The sequence below is a fragment of the Dermacentor albipictus genome, chromosome 10 (assembly GCF_038994185.2).
Source record: "Dermacentor albipictus isolate Rhodes 1998 colony chromosome 10, USDA_Dalb.pri_finalv2, whole genome shotgun sequence".
NCBI classification, from domain to species: Eukaryota; Metazoa; Arthropoda; class Arachnida; order Ixodida; family Ixodidae; genus Dermacentor; species Dermacentor albipictus.
This window is the reverse complement of record NC_091830.1, coordinates 58489385-58513863: the sequence shown is the minus strand read 5'-3', so window position 1 is coordinate 58513863 and position 24479 is coordinate 58489385. Positions and strand designations below refer to the sequence as shown.

The following is a 24479-nucleotide window of genomic DNA, read 5'->3' as shown; positions in this document are numbered from 1 at the left end:
GGAAAAATGATATTTTCATGGGCTATAGGCTTACCGTTTTTTCGATTTTGGGGGAAAAATTATTCTGTGCCTAACCGTTTATTTATTGCGTTAAACGGCGTCTGCGCAGTCACGGGGACTGAGATATGTGAAGAACTATCGCTTTCGAGACGCTTTATTTTTTGTCGGAAAAATGATATTTTCATGGGCTATAGGCTTATCGTTTTTTTGATTTTGGGGGAAAAATTATTCTGTGCCTAATCGTTTATTTATTGCGTTAAACGGCGTCTGCACAGTCACGGGGACTGAGATATGTGCAGAACTAGCACTTTGGAGACGCTTTATTTTTTGTCGGAAAAATGATATTTTCATGGGCTATAGGCTTACCGTTTTTTCGATTTTGGGGGAAAAATTATTCTGTGCCTAATCGTCTATTTATTGCGTTAAACGGCGTCTGCGCAGTCACGGGGACTGAGATATGTGAAGAACTATCGCTTTCGAGACGCTTTATTTTTTGTCGGAAAAATGATATTTTCATGGGCTATAGGCTTACCGTTTTTTCGATTTTGGGGGAAAAATTATTCTGTGCCCAATCGTTTATTTATTGCGTTAAACGGCGTCTGCGCAGTCACGGGGACTGAGATATGTGAAGAACTAGCGCTTTCGAGACGCTTTATTTTTTGTCGGAAAAATGATATTTTCATGGGCTATAGGCTTACCGTTTTTTTGATTTTGGGGGAAAAATTATTCTGTGCCTAATCGTTTATTTATTGCGTTAAACGGCGTCTGCACAGTCACGGGGACTGAGATATGTGCAGAACTAGCACTTTGGAGACGCTTTATTTTTTGTCGGAAAAATGATATTTTCATGGGCTATAGGCTTACCGTTTTTTCGATTTTGGGGGAAAAATTATTCTGTGCCTAACCGTTTATTTATTGCGTTAAACGGCGTCTGCGCAGTCACGGGGACGGAGATATGTGGAGAACTAGCGCTTTCGAGACGCTTTATATTTTGTCGGAAAAATGATATTTTCATGGGCTATATATAGGTTTACCGTTTTTTCGATATTGGGGGAAAAATTATTCTATGCCTAATCGTTTATTTATTGCGTTAAACGGCGTCTGCACAGTCACGGGAACTGAGATATGTGCAGAACTAGCGCTTTGGAGACGCTTTATTTTTTGTCGGAAAAATGATATTTTCATGGGCTATAGGCTTACCATTTTTTCGATTTTGGGGGAAAAATTATTCTGTGCCCAATCGTTTATTTATTGCGTTAAACGGCGTCTGCGCAGTCACGGGGACTGAGATATGTCGAGTACTAGCGCTTTCGAGACGCTTTATTTTTTCTCGGAAAAATGATATTTTCATGGGCTATAGGCTTACCGGTTTTTCGATTTTGGGGAAAAATTATTCTGTGCCTAATCGTTTATTTATTGCGTTAAACACGCCGTCTGCGCCGTCACGGGGACTGAGATATGTGCAGAACGAGCGCTTTGGAGACGCTTTATTTTTTGTCGGAAAAATGATATTTTCATGGGCTATAGGCTTACCGTTTTTTCGATTTTGGGGGAAAAATTATTCTGTGCCTAATCGTTTATTTATTGCGTTAAACGGCGTCTGCACAGTCATGGGGACTGAGATATGTGCAGAACTAGCGCTTTCGAGACGCTTTATTTTTTGTCGGAAAAATGATATTTTCATGGGCTATAGGCTTACCGTTTTTTCGATTTTGGGGGAAAAATTATTCTGTGCCTAATCGTTAATTTATTGCGTTAAACGGCGTCTGCACAGTCACGGGGACTGAGATATGTGCAGAACTAGCGCTTTCGAGACGCTTTATTTTTTGTCGGAAAAATGATATTTTCATGGGCTATAGGCTTACCGTTTTTTCGATTTTGGGGGAAAAATTATTCTGTGCCTAATCGTTTATTTATTGCGTTAAACGGCGTCTGCACAGTTACGGGGACTGAGATATGTGCAGAACTAGCGCTTTGGAGACGCTTTATTTTTTGTCGGAAAAATGATATTTTCATGGGTTATAGGCTTACCGTTTTTTCGATTTTGGGGGAAAAATTATTCTGTGCCCAATCGTTTATTTATTGCGTTAAACGGCGTCTGCGCAGTCACGGGGACTGAGATTTGTGAAGAACTATCGCTTTCGAGACGCTTTATTTTTTGTCGGAAAAATGATATTTTCATGGGCTATAGGCTTACCGTTTTTTCGATTTGGGGGGAAAAATTATTCTGTGCCCAATCGTTTATTTATTGCGCTAAACGGCGTCTGCGCAGTCACGGGGACTGAGATATGTGCAGAACTAGCGCTTTGGAGACGCTTTATTTTTTGTCGGAAAAATGATATTTTCATGGGCTATTGGCTTACCGTTTTTTCGATTTCGGGGGAAAAATTATTCTGTGCCTAATCGTTTATGTATTGCGTTAAACGGCGTCTGCACAGTCACGGGGACTGAGATATGTGCAGAACTAGCACTTTGGAGACGCTTTATTTTTTGTCGGAAAAATGATATTTTCATGGGCTATAGGCTTACCGTTTTTTCGATTTTGGGGGAAAAATTATTCTGTGCCTAATCGTTTATTTATTGCGTTAAACGGCGTCTGCGCAGTCACGGGGACTGAGATATGTGGACAACTAGCGCTTTCGAGACGCTTTATTTTTTGTCGGAAAAATGATATTTTCATGGGCTATAGGCTTACAGTTTTTCGATTTTGGGGGAAAATTATTCTGTGCCTAATCGTTTTTTATTGCGTTAAACGGCGTCTGCGCAGTCACGGGGACTGAGATATGTGGAGAACTAGCGCTTTCGAGACGCTTTATTTTTTGTCGGAAAAATGATATTTTCATGGGCTATAGGCTTACAGTTTTTTTTATTTTGGGGGAAAAATTATTCTGTGCCTAATCGTTTATTTATTGTGTTAAACGGCGTCTGCGCAGTCACGGGGACTGAGATATGTGGAGAACTAGCGCTTTCGAGACGCTTTATTTTTTGTCGGAAAAATGATATTTTCATGGGTTATAGGCTTACCGTTTTTTCGATTTTGGGGGAAAAATTATTCTGTGCCTAATCGTTTATTTATTGCGTTAAACGGCGTCTGCGCAGTCACGGGGACTAAAATATGTGAAGAACTATCGCTTTCGAGACGCTTTATGTTTTGTCGGAAAAATGATATTTTCATGGGCTATAGGCTTACAGCTTTTTCGATTTTGGGGGAAAAATTATTCTGTGCCTAATCGTTTATTTATTGCGTTAAACGGCGTCTGCGCAGTCACGGGGACTAAAATATGTGAAGAACTATCGCTTTCGAGGCGCTTTATTTTTCGCCGGAAAAATGATATTTTCATGGGCTATAGGCTTACCGTTTTTTCGATTTTGGGGGAAAAATTATTCTGTGCCTAACCGTTTATTTATTGCGTTAAACGGCGTCTGCGCAGTCACGGGCACTGAGATATGTGGAGAACTAGCGCTTTCGAGACGCTTTATTTTTTGTCGGAAAAATGATATTTTCATGGGCTATTATAGGCTTACCGTTTTTTTTATTTTGGGGGAAAAATTATTCTGTGCCTAATCGTTTATTTATTGCGTTAAACGGCGTCTGCACAGTCACGGGGACTGAGATATGTGCAGAACTAGCACTTTGGAGACGCTTTATTTTTTGTCGGAAAAATGATATTTTCATGGGCTATAGGCTTACCGTTTTTTCGATTTTGGGGGAAAAATTATTCTCTGCCTAATCGTTTATTTATTGCGTTAAACGGCGTCTGCGCAGTCACGGGGACTGAGATATGTGGACAACTAGCGCTTTCGAGACGCTTTATTTTTTGTCGGAAAAATGATATTTTCATGGGCTATAGGCTTACAGTTTTTTCGATTTTGGGGGAAAAATTATTCTGTGCCTAATCGTTTATTTATTGCGTTAAACGGCGTCTGCGCAGTCACGGGGACTGAGATATGTGGAGAACTAGCGCTTTCGAGACGCTTTATTTTTTGTCGGAAAAATGATATTTTCATGGGCTATAGGCTTACAGTTTTTTTGATTTTGGGGGAAAAATTATTCTGTGCCTAATCGTTTATTTATTGCGTTAAACGGCGTCTGCGCAGTCACGGGGACTGAGATATGTGGAGAACTAGCGCTTTCGAGACGCTTTATTTTTTGTCGGAAAAATGATATTTTCATGGGTTATAGGCTTACCGTTTTTTCGATTTTGGGGGAAAAATTATTCTGTGCCTAATCGTTTATTTATTGCGTTAAACGGCGTCTGCGCAGTCACGGGGACTAAAATATGTGAAGAACTATCGCTTTCGAGACGCTTTATTTTTTGTCGGAAAAATGATATTTTCATGGGCTATAGGCTTACAGTTTTTTCGATTTTGGGGGAAAAATTATTCTGTGCCTAATCGTTTATTTATTGCGTTAAACGGCGTCTGCGCAGTCACGGGGACTAAAATATGTGAAGAACTATCGCTTTCGAGGCGCTTTATTTTTCGCCGGAAAAATGATATTTTCATGGGCTATAGGCTTACCGTTTTTTCGATTTTGGCGGAAAAATTATTCTGTGCCTAACCGTTTATTTATTGCGTTAAACGGCGCCTGCGCAATCCTGGGGACTGACATATGCCTAGAACAATGTCCTCCGTCGGAATCCATTTTACTTGGCGGAAACGAATATTATCATGGCCTATAGACTTACCGTTTTTTCATTTTGTCGTGAAAATTATTCTGTGCTCGTTTGTTTATTTATTACTTAAATATGCGTGCGCGCATGCGTGGACAGACAGAGAGACAAGAAACTTTATTGGTTGCTAAGGGACTACGTTGTCATATATAGTCGCGGGCCGCACTCTCCTTTGGGGCGGAAGATCGTGATCTTCAGACCTGTCGCAGGCCCTTTGGACCGCCCGAAGCTGGACTTGAAGGTCGTCGCTCTTGACGGCTTCGTCCCAGTATTCTTGCCTGTTCAAAGGCGAGTGGTACAGCGCAGTACATTGCCACAGCATGTGGTTCCATGTGGACCGTTTCTCGCCGCAGGGGGGGCAGCGGGGATCCACACCCGGAGTGTAGTGGCTCAGCCTGGATCGAGACGGAAAGATGTCCGTCTACAGCATTCTCAACTCCGAGGCCTGGTGTCTGCCCAGCTTCGGGTGAGGAGCTGGGAGCTGCCTGCATCCCAGATGGTAGTGAACAGTGATGTCGTGGAAAGTAAGCTGCGGGTCCGTGGTTCGGTCGTTCCCTTGCGAACCCGGGCGCCGTTGGACAGGCGCCGTTGACGAGACCTCGCGAGCCTGGTCATGGGCCCGCTCATTGGGGTTGATCGAGCCGGGGGAGACGTTCCGGCCCATGTGAGCCGGGAGCCAAGTGATGACGTGACGGGCCGGGCCTGGCTTGCGGGTCCTCAGTATCGCCGCTGCCTCGGCCAATGCCGAACCGGCGAGAAAGGCAATCGCCGCCCATTTGGAGTCCGTGAGGATCTGCGTGCGCCCGGGTTCGCACAGAGCCAGCCTCACTGCGACTTGCTCGGCGACGGACGCCGTCGAGTGTTGGATGTACTCTGCATTCGTGACCTTGTCCTGGGAGTCAACCACTGTGGCCACGTACGTGTTTGATCCGGGATACTGCGCCGCGTCGACAAAGGACGCGAGCTCTGGGTTCTGCAGGGCAGTCTTGATGAGTGCTCGGGCGCTGTCTGCGCGCCGGGCCTCGTTGTGTTGTGGGTGAACTTTCCTCGGGAAGGGGGAGACTCTGAAGGGAGTTTTAAATTAGGGAACGCAATGCGGTTTTGCGTACACAAGGATTCAAAGCCTATTTACTGCGCATGCCCTGACCTCTACGGAGACCATCCAGCAGATGACGCTCTACCTCATCCAGCAGATGACGCTATGCCCTATAAACCGCCGTAAGCCGGCAATGTTTTGAACGCATGGGCTTCTATGGAAGTTACTCTACGAAGTGTACATAACCTGATGGACACTCCTGACTACATCCCTGTCCTTAGGAAAGTAGTAACGCGCTTCCTACAAAAACGATATTTCCGTGTGTTTGTCCACAGCATTTCGAGCGCGCCTATAAGCCCGTTCTGACGTCCTACTCAACGTGTTGGTACCAAGAAATAAAGCTTTTCGCAAATTCATCTGTATCGTTTCTTCAGTAATTCATACGATTTGCTCATCTTATTCATAATAGTTATACCGCTTCAAACATATTAAACGTGCAGTAGGAGGGTTGGGCCCGTATTTGTGAAGATCAGTGCCAATTAGCGTGAAAATGAGGGCTCTAGTTGGGTGGCCCTATAAATATATCTGGACAGTTAAGCATTCCATGCGCAGGAAACAAACGTACGAGTCGACGTTTTAGTCACTGAAATCACCGTGGATGACCGCGTCTGCTCTTATTAGCCACTAGGATCACAGCGCCATCCAATGCCCTAAAGGGTATTTTCAGCCGAATATGTCTCGAAACGCAATTCAGTTAAAAGCGTCTTGATAGAAAAGATAATAAAATGTTTTTAAACATTCGTAGGGTATGGTATTTTACTTCTTGGTGGGAGCGAATCTGCAAGCGCTGTACAATAAACAACAGTTTTTACCGACGAAAAATTTAGTTACGTAAGAACATGCATTGTGATTGCCAACAAACGATTGGCTCGTTCAGTATCATATCAGTCGTATGAGAAATTTACGATGTGCACAGCCAAATCTGCCGAATCGCCACAAACGAAGAGCACTCTTTCGACCACTGATAAAAGTGTCGCAGACAATGAAATACTGCACGCAGGCCTTAAATGTACGTTCACGCCACTCCCAGTATTTGTTGAAGTTGATCTGGCGACTAGTTAACCATGATTTTGCACAACCATTTACCGCACGCCCTGTACGCAAGCGTCGCATACGTGTTAATTAATTAATTGCGGGGTTTTACGTGCCAAAACCACTTTCTGATTAGGAGGCACGCCGTAGTGGAGGACTCCGGAAATTTCGACCACCTGGGGTTCTTTAACGTGCACCTAAATCTAAGTATACGGGTGCTTTCGCCCCCATCGAAATGCGGCCGCCGTGGCCGGGATTCGATCCCGCGACCTCGTGCTCAGCAGCCTAACACCATAGCCACTGAGCAACCACGACGGGTGGTCGCATACGTGTCTCAGGAGCAAATGAAACTATGCGCTGCAGTCCTGACCTGCGGTGACTTCACGCGCTTCTCGTATACTTTATACGTTAAACGTGTGAACATGTTCTTAAGCCACCAAAGTTTTCATCGCCTCTGAACGCGCCGAGTCCAAGTCACCGAAATAGCCGAGCACATACTTTTCGGGATCCACGAGAACCGCGGTGAGGGCGGCCCTAAAGAATTCTTTATGGATTATCGCTCCTGGAGCGTGAACGGCCAGAACGGGCAGCCGACGCCACATGCAAAAGCACAAAAACTATTTTGTGTTCGACTGTCATGAACCCATCTTCGGTCGTGGGAATGCTGAAATATACAGAGCTACCGTCGTGGGCGAAACCGCATGTGTCCGTGTTACCCTCAGGCTGTAGGTGTCTCGATAGCTCTGCAAGAACAGTGAAGGGGGTGAGAAATTGTGCGGCGACATTATTGCGATACAGCGTCCACGGCCGCAAAATTTCTAAAGGCGCGAGCCAAGAGTACAGGACGGCCACGCGCTTCAAGCGCTCCCGTGGGTAGGGGTGGGATCTCAGGCTGCTTCGGAGGGATTCGACGGATTCCACCTGACGGAACGTTGTTACTCGCTGAAACCACTTCAGCCCCACAGCGTCCAGACACGCTAGTTGCACCCTTCGGAGTTGGCGCAAAAGGCAGCATAGCGTTTCTACATCTTTGTCTGTCATCGCAGAAGCCCGGAAATGCTTCTATAACTGCCTTAGACGTGAGCGCCCGTCGGTGGCTGCCGTCGTTTCAGTAGGGCACACGTGACCGGTTTCTTGCTTGCGATACATGTGGGGTAGACTCCGCTTTGTCCTGCGTGCACACAGCAGGGGAAAACGGTTTTTGAGGCCGGTGCATAGCTGCTAGACGATGAGAAGTGAACTTGCCACTTACCGGAATGCTCTCCCAGGATAACGCCTCAAGTCGATAGCACAGCCCCTTTCTGGCGGCCGCTTTTACATGCCTTGGAACTTTGCGTTTTAACCTCGTGAAAGGCCCGTTAGAGAAGCGGTTAAGCCTACATGGTCCTGGGATTCATACTAACTCTGGCCGGCAGAAATGGCGCCCCGAATGAAACTGAAGATTACGCGAAAAGGCAATTCAACATCATCAAGTAGCTCACATGGGAACAGCTCCGAAAAAAAAAATAAGCGTGCTTCCCAGCGCACCTCACTGTAGTTGTAGTGAATGTCAGAAGCGATAAGGAATAGCCAAGCTGTGACGCGGCAGTAAATGTGAGCCGTAGCTCGTGGCTGTTGATATGTGCAATTTGCTTCACACAAAGGCCCCTCTTTAGTGCACCGCCATCCGGCATGCAATTCCCGACGGCCAATGCAGTCGTACGAAAACGACTGAAGTGAACAATTATCTGGCGGTCGTAACTCATTACTTTTGACTGAACAGGGTAAGACACGATGAAGCTACCGCGTCGTCAAATTCAGACAAATGTCGACAAGCAAAACAACACAACGTGTGAGGGGGCAGTATTGTAACAAGTGAAATTTACGAGCACGCCTTTCTGCACACATCAAGAGCTGCATTGCATTGCAAGTGATAGCAGCGTGCGCTGAAAAATGTATTTATTTATAATGATGAAAGAGAACTGTATTTTCTTTACTCGACCCACACATAAAACATTGAATAGGCATTGTATTTTTGTTTATTGAATCTAAGTGCGCCTCGCTTTAATTAAAAAACTCTTTTTTTCGATCGCAATGTTTGTTCACTTAAACAATAGTCGCACTTCAATGGCTGCTTGCTTAAGCATCTTTCCTAATGTCAGTGACAATTTGAACTCTTTCTCTGAACTCCTTTTCGCCCAAAGCTTCGCGACCAATTTAGATCTACCTTGTCTGGCATGCCGTTTCTTGTTGCTAGTTAACTCTGGAAAAATAAGTCGCGAAGTATCAGTTCATTTACACGTAAACCTTTATAGATTGAGCGGGAAAGAATGCAAAAAAATGAAACGTTGCCTGTAAAATCATTTCACCTTTTTTATTTTTCCGACTCTCACGTACGTCAACTAACGGATGGAATTAACACTAGGCGTGACTCGTTCCCTGTTGCCAGTTTTCTCCGACTGTTCCCTCTTGTTGCTCTCTGTTGTGACGTTGAGCGCTTGCGCAGATTAGCGCCACATCAGAGAAAATGCTAGGGTAAATAGATAAGATTTGCTCGGCTATCTGTGAAAGCTGCATGGATTTTGAAACAAGTCGATCTAAAGAGAGCAAACGATGGCATTAAGATTTTCGCTAACCTGATTGCCTTAAACTATAAACTTCTTTGGATGGAGAAGACCAAGTCGAGTGAGCCAAGCTAGATAATTGTCTTGTCGCACGATGAAAGGATTTTTGTCAGAAAGGAGCTCGGAGCTCGTGCGATCAGAATTTAATATGAGCAAGACTTAACCAAGGTCCCGTGAAACCTTTTCTAAGTGGATTCTTCATTAGTTCTTTTCTTATGAACAATTCTTTGTACAGCATCGCTGAATCTTTTAGTAAAATAACAAAGAGCGGCGGGGATTTTCTTTCTGAAAACAACTTTTACTTATATCACCTCAACGCGCAGAATATAAGAAATAGGCGTGAGGAGATTGAAAGGGAATCAGGGCACGTATGCTTTAATTTTGGCATAATGAGTTTCACCGAAACTTGGTTTTCTTCTAATGCTTAAGCACTTAACCTCAAATGATACAATTAATCTCTCTTTGGGAGTGGAAAGCGCGGCGGTGGTGCATTGGCGTTTGGTAAACGGAGCTTCGCTTGTGGAACATGGTCTCATGGTTGCACAATATGCAGTGATTATGAAGTAGTTAGTGTAATACACCGCAACATGGAACAATACTTGCACACCGGCAACCTGATGACAATACTCATGTATTTCTTGAATATACAGGAACCCTTCAATGTGGGGCTTCTAACAAATGGTTCACAGTGACTTTGAATGACATAAATACCGACGTTCCTAAAGATAGCTCCTCTCAGGTAAAACAGTTAGAAATAATGCTGTTTTATGGCTGTCAAAATATTATCAGTGCTCCCACTAGGGTAAGTCAGGCATTAGAAATGCTTATCGATATCTGTTTCACAAACTTGTTGCCTGGAACTCCTTCGACTGGACTATTTTGCTCTAGTGTACGCGATCACTTACCGTTATATGTGCTGTTGAAAATGCCTGAACAACACATGTGCCAGAAAACTGACACCACGAAGGCACACAACTTCTTTGTAAAAATATTGCTTCCATTTATAACGTCGCGTTTCTATACGTATAGTAAATAAGACACAAAAGCAAGGAAAGAATGCATTACAGCAGCGCTCCTTCAGCGAATGAAGATGAAGACTACACTGTTTGCGCATTCTTGGTACGCTAAAGAACCAGAAAACCTTGCAGAATACAAAAAAATTAGAAACGGTTTGAACATATATGTAAAGAAGGCAAAAACAGATTTCTATGCCTACAACCTTTCGAAAATTAATGGTAGCTTAAAATTACTTTGACATTCAGCTAAGGATTTGATAGGCAGGAAGTTTCGGTTTCAGTTTGTTATTCTTTCAAAATACATAGTTGGTTGCTAATAGTATAGAGGCGAGGGTCCCAAAGTCAAACGACTACAGCGGGACCCTCGGTTAAGAAGATTGGTACAAAAATAATTAATTAATACAGCAGTGTAAAAATATGGATATGTAAGTAAATAAAAAGAATATGATGTAGTGAAAATGAATACATTCGATCGTTATACAAGGAGTCATGCATGAAGAAAAATATTCGCGCAATACCAATGTACATTGTTATAACCTACTTAGTAAATGAAGTAAACACTTTATATGCAAAATGAGTTAATCAGGATGACAAAATTACATTTGTTGTTATACAAAATGAGATTTCTAAGTTTATTTTTGAATTGATGCAAGGATGACGATGATTCAAGAGCATGGGGTAAGTCATTCCGGAAGAGGTATTATATTATAAGAGATACCTATAAGATAAATATTATAAGAGATTTTTATATGTAACTCCACCATCCCTGTGGAGTTACATATACGTGATATTCACTACACTGGGAAGTCACTTGCAAACTTTAACTTGAATTTTCTGGATGGCAGTTGATTAGGTAATATGGAACAGACAATTGATATTAAACTTACCCATTCTTATATTTGCAGTTCGCTTCCTTTGTCTTTTTGTCTCCTCGTACTGAGCTCCTATTGGTGCCTGTTTTAGGCTCTCCGAAGAACAAATGTTCTCCAAGCAATGATGGTATTACTGCTGCTTCTATTAAGGCTGTTATTGATTCATTTACGGAGCCATTCACTCTCATTTACAACTGAATTTTTCTGACGGGGATTTTTCACGATGATATCAAAATAGCCCGTGTAAAGGCCAATATTCAAGCAGGAAATAAAGAGGTATTAAATGAATACCTTCTAATATCCATGCTACCTATTTTTTCTAAACTTGCTGAACGCTAAATATATCAGAGACTATATTTCTTTATTGAAAAAAAGCGACGTCTGTTGTGAACAACAGTATGCATTCGAGTTTGGAGAATCGACACAGACAGCACTACTGCACATTAGGGATCTCATACTTAACAATACTGAATAAAAAAAAACTTACACTTAGGGGATATTTTTTGATTTTCGAAAAGCGTTTGATTCCTTAAAGCATGATAATTTGGTTAAGAAACTCATAATGTACGGTGTGCGTGCAACTACGCTTGCTCTAATGACAAGTTACCTTAGCAGCAGAAAACAGTACACTGGGAATAATGATAATACATCCGACTTACGTACCATCAAGTACGGTGAGCCGCAAGGGTCAGTCCTCGGGTCCTTGCTCTCCATTCTACACATAAACGATTGAGTAAACATTCATTTCACTACTCACCTTGTCATGCATACAGATGATAGCACGAAAGATATAGCACGAAAACAACGTGTAGCTGGCATAGCGCTTTTTTACTCAAAAGTATAGTAAGTGCCGAGTTATCGCACTTGAACTGCATTCTTGATCTATAAAAAAGCAAGAAAACGAGGGAGTCATGATTTCACAGAAAACTTTATAGCTTTGTAAAGAAGAAGCATGCGTGTTATCGTAAATATAAACGCACTTCGACCGTCATCTTGATCCAAACAAGCGTTGTGTGTAGCAGCCATTGTGACGTCCGACAGGGGGCCAAGTCCAAGCTCGGCACCAACGAGCAAGACAAGCCACTCGTTTTCACGTTGAAGCGCGTTCGCGTTAAAGCATCCATTATGAATCACCGGTGCATCGTAGAGGCATACTGTACGCAAGGTATGCAGCAAGAAGTTACTGGCGTCGTTCCGCGAGGTTACTGGCGAGGGGCAGAAAGCTGCGACGATGAAGCCTCGTTATGTTTCAACAGCACACGCATCGCGACAACTGATGTGGGGCAGGGAGTTGAGTTGGTAGGGAACGCTCTGCGGTAAAAGCGTGGTAAACGTGGTGAATGCAATATGCCAAGTTTCGTGAAAACGTCGTTAGTAGTATTTACTACTGCAGCGCGTCACGCATTGTCATGTGTGCACACGCAGTGAAAAGGGGGCAACTGAGCCCACATTACGTGAGCGAGTCAGATAAAGTAGCGCACTACTAAAGCCGCCCGGGCAATCTCGCCGGCGTCCTTGGCGGCACCTTCCATTGCCAGCACTCCCTTCACGGCGTCGTCCAGTGAGAGGGCGGGAAGCTCCAGGAGTCGCGTCTGTATGGTGGAGTTAACGTCGCAGACGAAACGGTCCCGGAGCAGCGAGTACAGCTGGTCCCCGAAAACGCAGGCACTCGCTAACCCTCTTAGAGCAGCGACGAACTGCCCGAGGATCTCTCATTCCCGGCGGCTCCGGTTTTGGAAGCGGAAACGCTCCATTAGTGTGGACAGTGCTGGATTTAAATGCGTGCGCAGTATGGCGAGCAGCTCACCCAGCGTCTTAACCTGCGGCGTGGCTGGCTTGAAAGGTCGAGCAGGAGACTGGAGACGCGGGTCCCGCAGCTGGCCAGGAAAATGACCTGCTGTTTGGCCTCGGGTGTGTCGTTTGCCCGGAAGAACAAGTGGACTTGTTCCTTATAAGCTGGCCAGGCGGACTCATCTTCCTCGAACGGTTCGAGCCTTCCGTACGCGGCATGGTGACAGCAACAAGGGGCGGTGTTTCGTCGCTCGTGGCGGCGTGGGACGATCCGTGGGTACTCGTCGCCAGTGTAACGATCCGCCCGGGTTAGAGAACGAGGGAGGGCTCGAGGCACCCTGCGTTAGCCAAACGCTCTGCAGCGTGAGGGTGATGAAGGATGACTGACCGCCGAGCAGCTTTGCTCGTCAGTGTTTGTTGGTGCCGTGACCAATGTTGGCTACCGAGCCAGGCGGGCTAACGAAGATTATGCCCGCGGGGGCTTCACATGCTTGTTACAAAAGAATAGTTTTGTCAGCGTATAAACTTGTAAACATAGGCGTACTGACTAAATTAACAAGCATGGTGCCAGCGCGCCCAGGAAACATGAACACAACATGCTCGACGTAGGCGTGAGGAAGCGTGAGGAACGGAGGCGCGAGGAAACGCGGCAGCAGCAGCGAGTGAAGTGACTTGTGCTGACTATCGCTTCAACGCAAACTGAATGCTGAGAACGCACAGCACGCGGAAAACTACGAGACGCCATCGCACATACTGTGCCCCCAACGCAGATCGTCCCCGAGATACGACGGCTCGACCGCGCGCAACCGCCATATGTGCAGTTCCCCAGGTACCTGCCCCAGGTACCTCGAAACATTGGGTGCCTCGCGCGCCACGGACAGCGAACCCACTTCCCTAGCTTTCGGCCGTTCACTCTAACATACAGTGTAGAACCAGTGACGACGGTGTTATCGTCCTTGGACTTCATACGAAAGGTCAAGGTGACAGCGAGGGCAGAAATGTGGCTAGAGTGTCAATACAGCTACTATGGCAATGAAATAATGATCCAAATTGTATAAATCGAGAAACTTACTTGCCCAGGATTCAAAGCAGCAGGCTGGCAGACACGTTCGAAAGAAACACCAATACGCAACGACAAGCAGATGAAGGGTTGTGTAATGGCATACATGAAGGAAGGCAAAATATAATCTGCGCATGCACAATGGAAGAGAGCCGCTACTGCGTCAGTCATGGTGCGTCGGTGCATCCATGTAAGGCAACTATTTAGGCAAGAGTATCATTTTTGGTGCCTCCAAATTTTGGACCAGGAGTGAAACCGAAATATTTCAAGCAACGATTAGTCAATGTTTCATCAGTGAACGAACGTTTATGCTCAAATAATGTCGAATTGGTACATTACGCTTTCTCTCCTACATAAAAGACTCCGGACACTTAAATTTACTTTAGTAATTGCGTCACTTCGACATACTGCGAAGCTGTTGCTATGATTTACACATCACATGATAAGGCTTTTCTTGTGGAACGACTTTTTTTTCCATGTACCAGGGCAGGACATAATTACTATCTAATTGCCGGACGCATTGATAAGGTGCCCGCCACATTGAGCTTCCCGAAAATCACGTTCTGAGGGTGACGTTCGTTCTCAGTTTTATTTTTCGCGCTTACATACATTTTCTGCATATAGTCTTTATTTTCCCCTTTAACAATTAGTTAAGTGTAGGGCATAGCCTACATGTAAAGGCTTAGGTTACCTTCTCAGCATTTCCTCTTCCCTGTCTATTGATATCCGTGTACAGCAATATGTGGTCACAAGATATATATTGGCCAAATACACCAATAGATGTTTTATTTTCAAGTGATGGCTAAGCAGGCATGACGATAGGGAATAGCCTTCTGCGAACGGTTAACGACATTCTGCTTTGTATGACGGTTGTCTCGCAACAATGATTGTTCCCACTCAGTACTCTGGAGAATATGCCTATCGTCTGATAGCTTCTACCATAAAATATGGAAAAGGTTTATCTCGAATGGGCCCATCAGTTTTACTTATTCATGAAATCACAAACATAATAGGCCAGGACATCAGGGAGCGCTCTTTCACAGTATCTGACAGGCGTCCAGAACGCGCGTCTCTAGAACATTTTTTTTTGTTCTTTTATTTTGAGTGACAATATTTCATGGTAGCTACGTTATCAAGCACGTAACCATCTGCAAAGTTAAGGCCCGCATTTATGTTCCCGTGGCGAAGCAACGCCCATTAGTTTAACCAGGTCCTTTCATGTAGCGCGGACTTTCACTGCGACGCTGCACCAAATACATCCGACCGCAACGGCTACCGAGACGCTTCTGGAGCCTAGTCTGCCCGGCTGACCAGTTCAACTTAAAAGCGGTTACACCTGTCATTTCTAAGAGGACACCGCAGCACCAGTGTGAAAGCGAACAAGGCGGTCACGGCTTTGGCCTCCGTGGCTCTGTACGACAGCATCCCTTTTACACAAGCAACCGACCAACGCCCTACCCGAAGTCGAGCATCCCCAAGCCGCTTTCAGTATTCGCGATGACATCTGCAGACTTGGACGTGTTGTGCTCCCACCTTTCGAGCATGTAAGCAGATACACTGCATCGTTTGGATGAGGAAAGGATTTGTCTTCCACTAGTCAGAGGAATGTCCGTCGCAGAGGGCGTCAACGCTATCCGCGTCCACCTGGAAGCTATAACCCCCGTGGAGAAACGTCTGTTGCATATGGCCTTGATATACTCCTGCCTGATGGTGCTACGCGTGATACAGCTGCGGGTGCTTTATCGTATGGACCATATAGTTGGGAACTGCACTGTAAACAAAAAAACACCCAGATGGGCGTTTTTGCTTGTCCTCTAGCGCATTCCCTTTTGTACATCTTTTTCCTCCCATTGAATGGGCGTACGATAAAACTCCCATTGACATGGGCATTAATTGGGCACACAACGGGGGTACCGTAATACGCCCACTTCACCCCCTTCACCCCCATTTGACGGGGAGGTACAATGGGAGTTTTGTGAAGGAATTAAATGCATTTTAGTTTAGGTGCGGCAAGCACGTAGCGAAATGCTTGGTGGCGTGGGTCCCGCGCTTACGCAGCACCAGACGGAACGCCGCAGGCCAAAATGTCGAACGCCGGCGATCAAGGCTCAAGGGAACTCGTCCGTCCGTCCGTGAGCTGCCACCCGAGCAGGCGTCGCACCTGCTCGGAGCGAACGCCGGCGTCCGACACGGTGGCCTCCGGTATTCCGTCTGCTGCTGCATAGGCGCAGCGTACGGCCACGAAGCATTTCGCCGCGGGCTCGCCACACGTGGTCCAATCGACGGCACACGGCCACCGCTGAATCGACCAAGTCACGCGCACACGTGGTCCAATGGTGAATGAACCCGTCACTGCCCGTCTTCATTTTTTCCTTTCGCTGATCACAGAGCCCCTCGTTGCGAAGCTTTTATACAATCGTCCTATCGAAAATGCTAGTTACCGGAAGTGCCTCCGAGGCCAGCAAACGCCGTCGAGATCAGTTGCTACTTGCTGAAAGGAAAAATGCACGAGACACACACTGACAGCAAAGAAAATTTATTAAACACCAAATGTGAGAAATATATGTTCACTTTCGGGCCCAAAAGAAAGCAAATTTCTGCCCCAGTAAAATAATTGTGTTGATTTTAAAAAAGAATACTGTACATTGTAAGCATGCATGCCAGTTACTAGTATTCTACATGTCCTAACACAATGAAATTAGCAAATGAAAGAAATGCTAAGAAATCTTATCTCGTTTCATACTGAACTGTAACTACATAGCCATGTGTTTGAACTGTTACTTTGCACTGACCCTCCACACTTTTGCACAGACTATATATTGAGCTTGCTTGACTAACAGTAAAACTCCATTTGGGCCTAGTTGGTACATAATTCTGAACTTAAACTTACAGCGCAAACACCTAAGACGGACCACAAAAGGCAGATACGGCACACACTGGCGTTAACTGACTTCTTTATTTCTTTGTCATCGATGCATATATAAACCCTAGACCACACAACCGCACAGACTACATTACAGAGATCTACCAAATTACCGCATAAGCAAACGTAGGAAGTCAAATTCAGATGGGTGCATGGACAAAGATAGGTCACTGATGCAATTATCGCCTTGTCTTTTTATGTGGTAGGCCTCTAAGGCAAGCTGCGCATGCTCATTCCTGCTTTTGCCAAGAATCGACGTCCTATCAAGTAGTGTCTTACAACTGTTGTAAGGGTTTTCATGCGCAACAAGGTGCACTCCTCTACCTACATTCTTGTTTACTTTTTTGCACATGTTCCCAGCGTGGTCCCTTAAATACATAAGGTCATTTATCAACTCAAGGGAGTAGCTTATAGGCATAGTGTTCCTTTGGCTTTTTCTTCGCCGAACAAGCTTTTAATGCTATGCTCACTTAACTGCAGAGACAGCAGAGGAGGAGGCCAAATTCGGCATAGTGCTTCATACGTGTCGCGCGCTGTCGGCGTGGTTTACACCATTCCACTCTCATGTGGTAAGATATAGCTTGGCTAGATAGGTCATTGCGTCATTGAGCTACTCAGGGAACATGCGCAAAAAGTAAACAACAATGTAGATAGAGCAGCGCACCTTGGTGCGCATACAAACTCTTGCAACAATTGTGAGGCACAACTTGACGGGATGTCGATTCTAGGCAAAAGCAAGAATGAGCATGCGCGGCTTACCATAGAGGCCTACCACATAAAAAGGCAAGGCGATAATTGCATCAGTGAGATATCTTTGTCCCTGCACCCATCTGAATTTGACTTCCTACGTTTGCTTATGTGATAATTTGTAAGATCTCTGTAACGTAATCTGATTGCCTGCACGGTTGTGTGGTCTAGGGTTTATATTGCATCGACGACGAAGAAATAAAGAAGTTGTTAGCCTCGATGTGTCGTATGTTCCTTTTGTGGTCCGTCTGAGGTGTATGTGCTGTAAGTTTAAGTTGCTTGACTAAGGCATTCTAAATTAACAGTGGCTTGTATCATGAGGCTGATCAGTGGTATTTTGCATGGACTAGCACACAAATATGATAAATGTCAAAGTACTAAATTAAGAAATTGGGACTCAACACACAAACAAGCTACATAATTTAATGTAGTTATGGGGCTGTATTTCCGAGCAGGCTATTAAAAATAAACCATATTTTACAAACCAGAACCCACCTGCTGATTATGAGACGTGCCATAGCGAGTAACCCCGGATTAATTTGGACAACCTGGGGTTCTTTAACATGCACCTAAATCTAAGTACACGGTTGCTTTTGCATTTCGCTCCCACTGAAATGCAGTTTTGTTTACGACTAGATTTGCGAAAGTTCCGAACAGGATCCCCCCTATATTTTTACAGTGGGCACTCTTTAAATGGAGCCTCAAGGGGCCAGGGAAATTGGTTCCATATACCAGGCATTCTGTTTAGTGCGAGACATTGCAGAGAGCCAACCAACCATCAGGATAGTGTCCTGTTTAAGCGGCAGTTTCGCTTAAGCGATTTTCGTTTATGAAGGTTCCACTGCAGTCCTTAATAGTGGATGAGTTGTGTTCGACATGGACTTTTTAGCATGGCTACCATGTTTAGTTTAATATTGTGCAAGCAGCAACATTTCACTGTACCCAGTGCAATATATAAAGCCTGCAATGTAACATGCTGCAAATGCAGCCACGAACAAGTAACTATCCTATCATACCCAATAACAGCATCTTTAGACGAGATTAGTACTGGTTTCTCATGTTTAAGTGCCTTGTTTTCAGAAATCAAATCCTCCTGATCACATTGGTTTCCAATCGTGTCATTCCCCGAGCTGAGGTCATGTGAGATTGCATTTAATTGCACTTCAGATAGCATATTGGTCTTATTTAAAAAGCACATGGCATCACAGTCACCACCTAGTTATAGAATTCGAGCTGCAACGCAGTAGCAGACATTCTGAGGTAGATGCCTAACTATTCTTTTGAATTGGGATGCATACTCAAAACACTGCTATGAAATTGCAGACAGGGCTGGTAGTGTAGCAACCAGGACAGATTTAACGGACATACAGGAGCAAAATTATGTGAGCTTCGAATAAATATCTCTGAGGAACCATGCTGTCCAGTTATAAAATGGGGATCGAAATAAAGTAGTTGGATAGCAAACCTGCATTTCATTAAGTAAATAAAATACTGTTCATGCTACCTTCCAGGGTGCACACTACATTCTCTTTCTTTCAATGTGAATTTGTTACCTTGCCATGGGTTGCCAAATGTATGGGTGTATTGTTGGTCGAGGGTGGATATAGGTCTCAGGCTAGAGGAAATAGTTCCACAAGGAGACTTGCCAGGTTGACCAACGAATGTCTCAGGCTGGAGCCATTTGGTTCCCTTGCAATGATGTTGGCTCCAGCTTGAGACTTTTTTTATTGGACAACTGTTGACAATTAATGTCGCCATCTTTTCATTTACCCTCGTCTTATTCAACCCATTGCTCCACGCAGGAGCTGCACTTTCATTAAGAATAAAAATATTAATGAGCTAAAAGGCTTTGTGCATGGCTGCGTCCCCTAGTGCAAAAATTCGTTTTCAATGAATGACAGAGTTGGTACCTTTCTTGAGAATTCAATAGGAAGAACCAAAAATTAAGCTAACAGACTGCTTATGACGACAAGTAAACATGAATTGATGTGGAGTGCCATTTCTTCATTTCACACCCGGCTTGGGGCCAGCAGGACTTCTTCCTAAAATGGAGAAAATTTTTCTAATTAATTACATATTAAGAGTATTCTCTTCATAACCTAAAAATTAAAAAAAATGGTTCTTTGGTATTCATATTTAGTTGGGAACAGCGCGAAGAACACTGACGAAGTAAGGGCGTAAACAGTATTGACACATAGTGCTGGCTGACTACAGATTTAATAGTAGAACAGTCAAACAGTTAAGTACTTTGGAATGCTTCCTAAAAGCCATAAAAAACCAATGCAGGAAGCAGTTGTACGAAATAATCTATGTGCATTAAAAATGCACCTGATCATCGGTTTGCAGATATGTGTGCCATTCACTTGTCAGTTAACAAAACATGTGTTACACTGAAACATTTCTCCTACAATTTGGCAATTCTGTGGGCATTGATTATTGCTTGGGTCAGTTGGTTGCTGTTGTTACTGCTATTAGTGTATAGTGAAGTGTAATGTAGATGGGGAAGTGCTACTGACAACTACGAACATTGGCAAATTTTGCTGCAGCAAGATAAGGGATGCATTGTTCTGCTGCAGCAAAACTTTCCAGTAAACTTTCACAGTTCTCTGTAGTGCTTTCCCATCTGTCTCGCTTCGCACTGTTTCATCTATAGCGCTTCACCATACTATAATATGCGCCACCAACTGACACAAAATTCTACCCTTCTGAAGTTCCTGCTGCTACTTCGCACTCGTCACATTCAGGCTGCCAGCCGTACTGAGCCCAATGTAGTATAACTGCATGGACTGGCAGCTCCTGTCATGGATTTACTCTGGTGTAAATGGCACCACAGAAGCAAACGAAGACAAAGACATGCAGGACACAAGTGCTTAACCTCAACTCTGGCTTTAATATGAAAACAGACATATACAACACGTAGTGACACGAAGTGACGTTATTAATTCAAAAACAAATTCTTCGTGCAATTTAATTGAGAATGACCGATGCATTTCTCCTTTTCACGCTAATCTGCCAAAGCTTAATTATCTTATGTACATTTGCTCATAATTTCTGGCAACGGGTTTCGAAGAACACTGGAACGAAGCACTCTATTTTGCAGTGCATCACAATGTGCGGATGAGAGTTGTTGCACACAAACTTCATTAGCCTCAATCTCAAATTATTACAATGCGTGTCTATGCAATGCAAGCATGACTGGATAGGAATGGCAGACTGTACATAACCTCTGTTGCACAGAGCAACGCCTGCAAATTGTGCTGCACGCAACAAACAATTTAGTTTGTTTTTCTGGCTTCAGTCTTTTTTTCTCATCAGAGCAAATCTCTCTTCACACGTTTCATACAAAAAAAAATGTTTGCCCGTAGGGACCAGCTACACAATTACTCACGAAAATCGCAAATGCATACGAAACAACTGCAACCACTTCTTTACTTCATCATCTCATTCATTATATTCCCTAGTCATGCCTGATTTAGTTGCGCAAATCCTTTTTCTCAGGCCCTTGTTAGGAGTGTTTTGTGCTGCAACAAAAGGCAGAAGCCAAAAAAAGAAAGAGGTTGGTTGTGGCTTGAAGCACAATATGCATCTAGTGAGCTAGGCCGCAAGCGTTGCGTAGTCTGCTGCCATCACAAGGCCGTGCCTACATCGGACAGATGGGATGCTCTATTAATGCGAAATCAGGGAGATTGAGGCAGTATGAGTCATCTGTGTGAAACAACCCTCCCTCACACAATGGTAAATGCTGCAAAGAATATGACCGCGGTCCTGTGCTCCACAAAACTTGCGTTGTAGCCAGGTATTATGACCTGACAACACGCAAGGTAATTGTGGTTTGCCACATTTAAAAAGAATGATAAATGTATCAGTGATCCATTAGTTGCACTGCACAAAGAATTTCTTTTAACAGATATCATCACATAATGTTTCCACCTGTTATTAAATATTGCGTTTCCTTATTTTAAAGCTTGAAGTGAGATCCGGTGCTTGTGTCATGCGTACATATCTTTCTTCGTTTACTTTTGGTGGTGCCAATACACCAGAATTTGTATAACCAAATGGCCACACTGCTTTTGTCACGTTATAGTGGTGCTTGCAAAGCCTCGCAAAGAGGAGCCTATTTGGTCAAAACGTGCTTTTGTACATATGCTTTTCCAAAAAGAAAAGCGGCGAAAAGGTAACAGAATCAACAGCAGTAGGTTAAATCCACTGCAATGCTTTACTTTTCTGCCTTTATTATTCGTTACACCTAAGTGGATAAGCCAGAGTGTGAATGTTACAGAAATGCACCAAATAAGTTGTTGAAATATGCAAAAATGTTAACGCAACTAAGCATAGATTTATGTGCAATAATAGACACGACTCACTTTCTTTCCTTCTGACACAAACGTAGTATATCTTATTTTTCTGGCATGAAGAAAAGCATATGTAGACCAGGCAATTTTTGAATGAGAGCCTTCACGATTAAGCACCACTATATGACCATTAGGGTACATACACTGTAAACAGTACAGATGATGTCCCGAATATCACAAGTGCAACATGTTAGCGAAAGCAGCAACCATTAACCCCGAAACTAATCAAATCCCACAAAAAAATGGCTGTGGCTTAAATAAGGTTAAGCCCAGGATGCGAAGCATACTAGCCTTTATTTTAGTTGTTGAACCACTGTTTAGCCTGGTGAACTGCTGTTGCTTGGCTATATTTGGTTCGGCTAGACGAAGAAACAACTCATGCAGGCGAGCGCACGAGCTGAGGCCCGGCTATGTAGCTGTGCGGCCGCAAGAGAGCGCACGAGTTGAGCCTCCGCTTTTGCAGCTGTTATGACGTGATATGGTGGCTATGCGGCCGCACGCGGCGCAGCAAGGAAGAGCATGGTTGTGCGGCTAGTATGCTTCGCATAATAACAAAAAAGAGATGTATGTGTCAGTGCAGCACCTGTATTCTGAAGTTACAGGAAAGTGGCATGCATGTTAACAAACCTACAACCAAGGCACATTTGTATGTGGCCAACCCCTGCTTCTTTATGTGCTTTCGTGCCTTTGACAAGGTGTTACTAGATACTTATTTGCTTGTCTGTTGCAAAAACATCAATTATCAAGTCCGTGCACAGTGCACCATGCCATTTATCTATGTGGACTCACTTTGTGTCCTTAGCACTGCTCTCACCTGTTCAGAACTAACAATCGCAAAAAGACTTGTTCTACTTAAATCTATATGCCTGAACATGTGGGTTCTGCAGTTGAAATAAGGTAATTATAAGTAGAACAAATGACATGTTCTGATGAACTTTGTTTTGATAATCTAATTGTTTATTTGGACACACAACCAGTCAGATCATTTGCACTAACACAAGAAAACAAATTCAACACACTGGTTTATACTGGTTGGTGCTCTTTTGACTTTAGTACACACTGAACAAACGACAGGCAGTGAGAAATACCAACAACCACTAACTTCCAGATGGCATTATTGGTCACATGTGCACATGATATAGCTACAAAACCCAAACGAAAGTAAACAAAGAAAAAAATAAATTTTAACAGAAAAAGAACAAGACAAAACAAATTTCTTCTGGTCGCTAAGTCACAATCAAGGTGCAAATGCCAGCTATAGTTCGGCAAGCACGCATTTAGTTATTTTGCTCAGTCGCTCTATATCACAATTTCTTCTTTGACAGCAACACTGACGGGACATCTGTGCTTATCTTTATTGCACATGCCATTTTTGCTCGCCCCAACATGCCTTTCTTTCAGCATGAAAAAAACATCTTAGACGAAACAAGGCAAAAATGGCTGCTTATGCATTTGTATGATATTCCAACTGAGAGGGGTGAGAAGTAATAAAATGTTTTACTTTCATAATTTTTCTACCATGTGCATAACATTTCTCAATAGGAATGAAGCAATGAATAAAGGGAAAGTCAGACATCCACCCGTTCGTAGCAATCGCTACAAAGGAAACCCATACGGATTCCTCGAAAGAAAGGCCTCATAGTTGAATAAAAATTCGTCCTGGTTCGGGACTCGAACTCGGGACCACCGCCTTTTGCGGCGCAGCCGCTCTACCATCTGAGCTAACCAGGCGACTAGCAGATGGCAGGGCGAAGTCGAATTTGTCAACAACACAAAGCAAAGGCAAGAGTTTGACGAAGTAGTTCTGCGGAAACCCTCAAGGTGGAGAGAAGTAATGAATAAAGGGAAAATTAGACATCCACCCGTTCGTAGCAATTGCTACAAAGGAAACCCATACGGATTCCTCGAAAGAAAGGCCTCATAGTTGAAGAAAAATTCGTCCTGGTCCGGGACTCGAACCCGGGACCACCGCCTTTCCGGGGCAGCCGCTCTACCATCTGAGCTAACCAGGATTTTCCCTTTATTCATTACTTCTCTCCACCTTGTGGGTTTCCGCAGAACTACTACGTCAAACTTTTGCCTTTGCTTTATGTTGTCGACAAATTCGACTTCGCCCTGCCATCTGCTAGCCGCCTGGTTTGCTCAGATGGTAGAGCGGCTGCGCCGGAAAGGCGGTAGTCCCGGGTTCGAGTCCCGGACCAGGACGAATTTTCCTTCAACTATGAGGCCTTTCTTTCGAGGAATCCGTATGGGTTTCCTTTGTAGCGATTGCTACGAACGGGTGGATGTCTGACTTTCCCTTTATTCATTGCTT

General features: G+C 44.1%; 1 long non-coding RNA gene and 1 other non-coding gene across 2 annotated transcripts; both read right to left on the bottom strand.

The window, feature by feature from the left end:
• Positions 1-7094: 7094 nt before the first annotated feature.
• On the bottom strand, positions 7095-14317 carry LOC135896015 (uncharacterized). The gene is made up of 3 exons (XR_010562545.2): positions 14156-14317; positions 11956-12007; positions 7095-7972 (listed from the first exon to the last, which is right to left on the bottom strand). It is a non-coding gene; the product is annotated as an uncharacterized lncRNA (long non-coding RNA).
• A 9786-nt stretch (positions 14318-24103) lies between these two features.
• Positions 24104-24177, bottom strand: TRNAS-GGA (transfer RNA serine (anticodon GGA)). Its single transcript has one exon. It is a non-coding gene; the product is annotated as a tRNA-Ser (tRNA).
• Between the last annotated feature and the right edge of the window lie 302 nt (positions 24178-24479).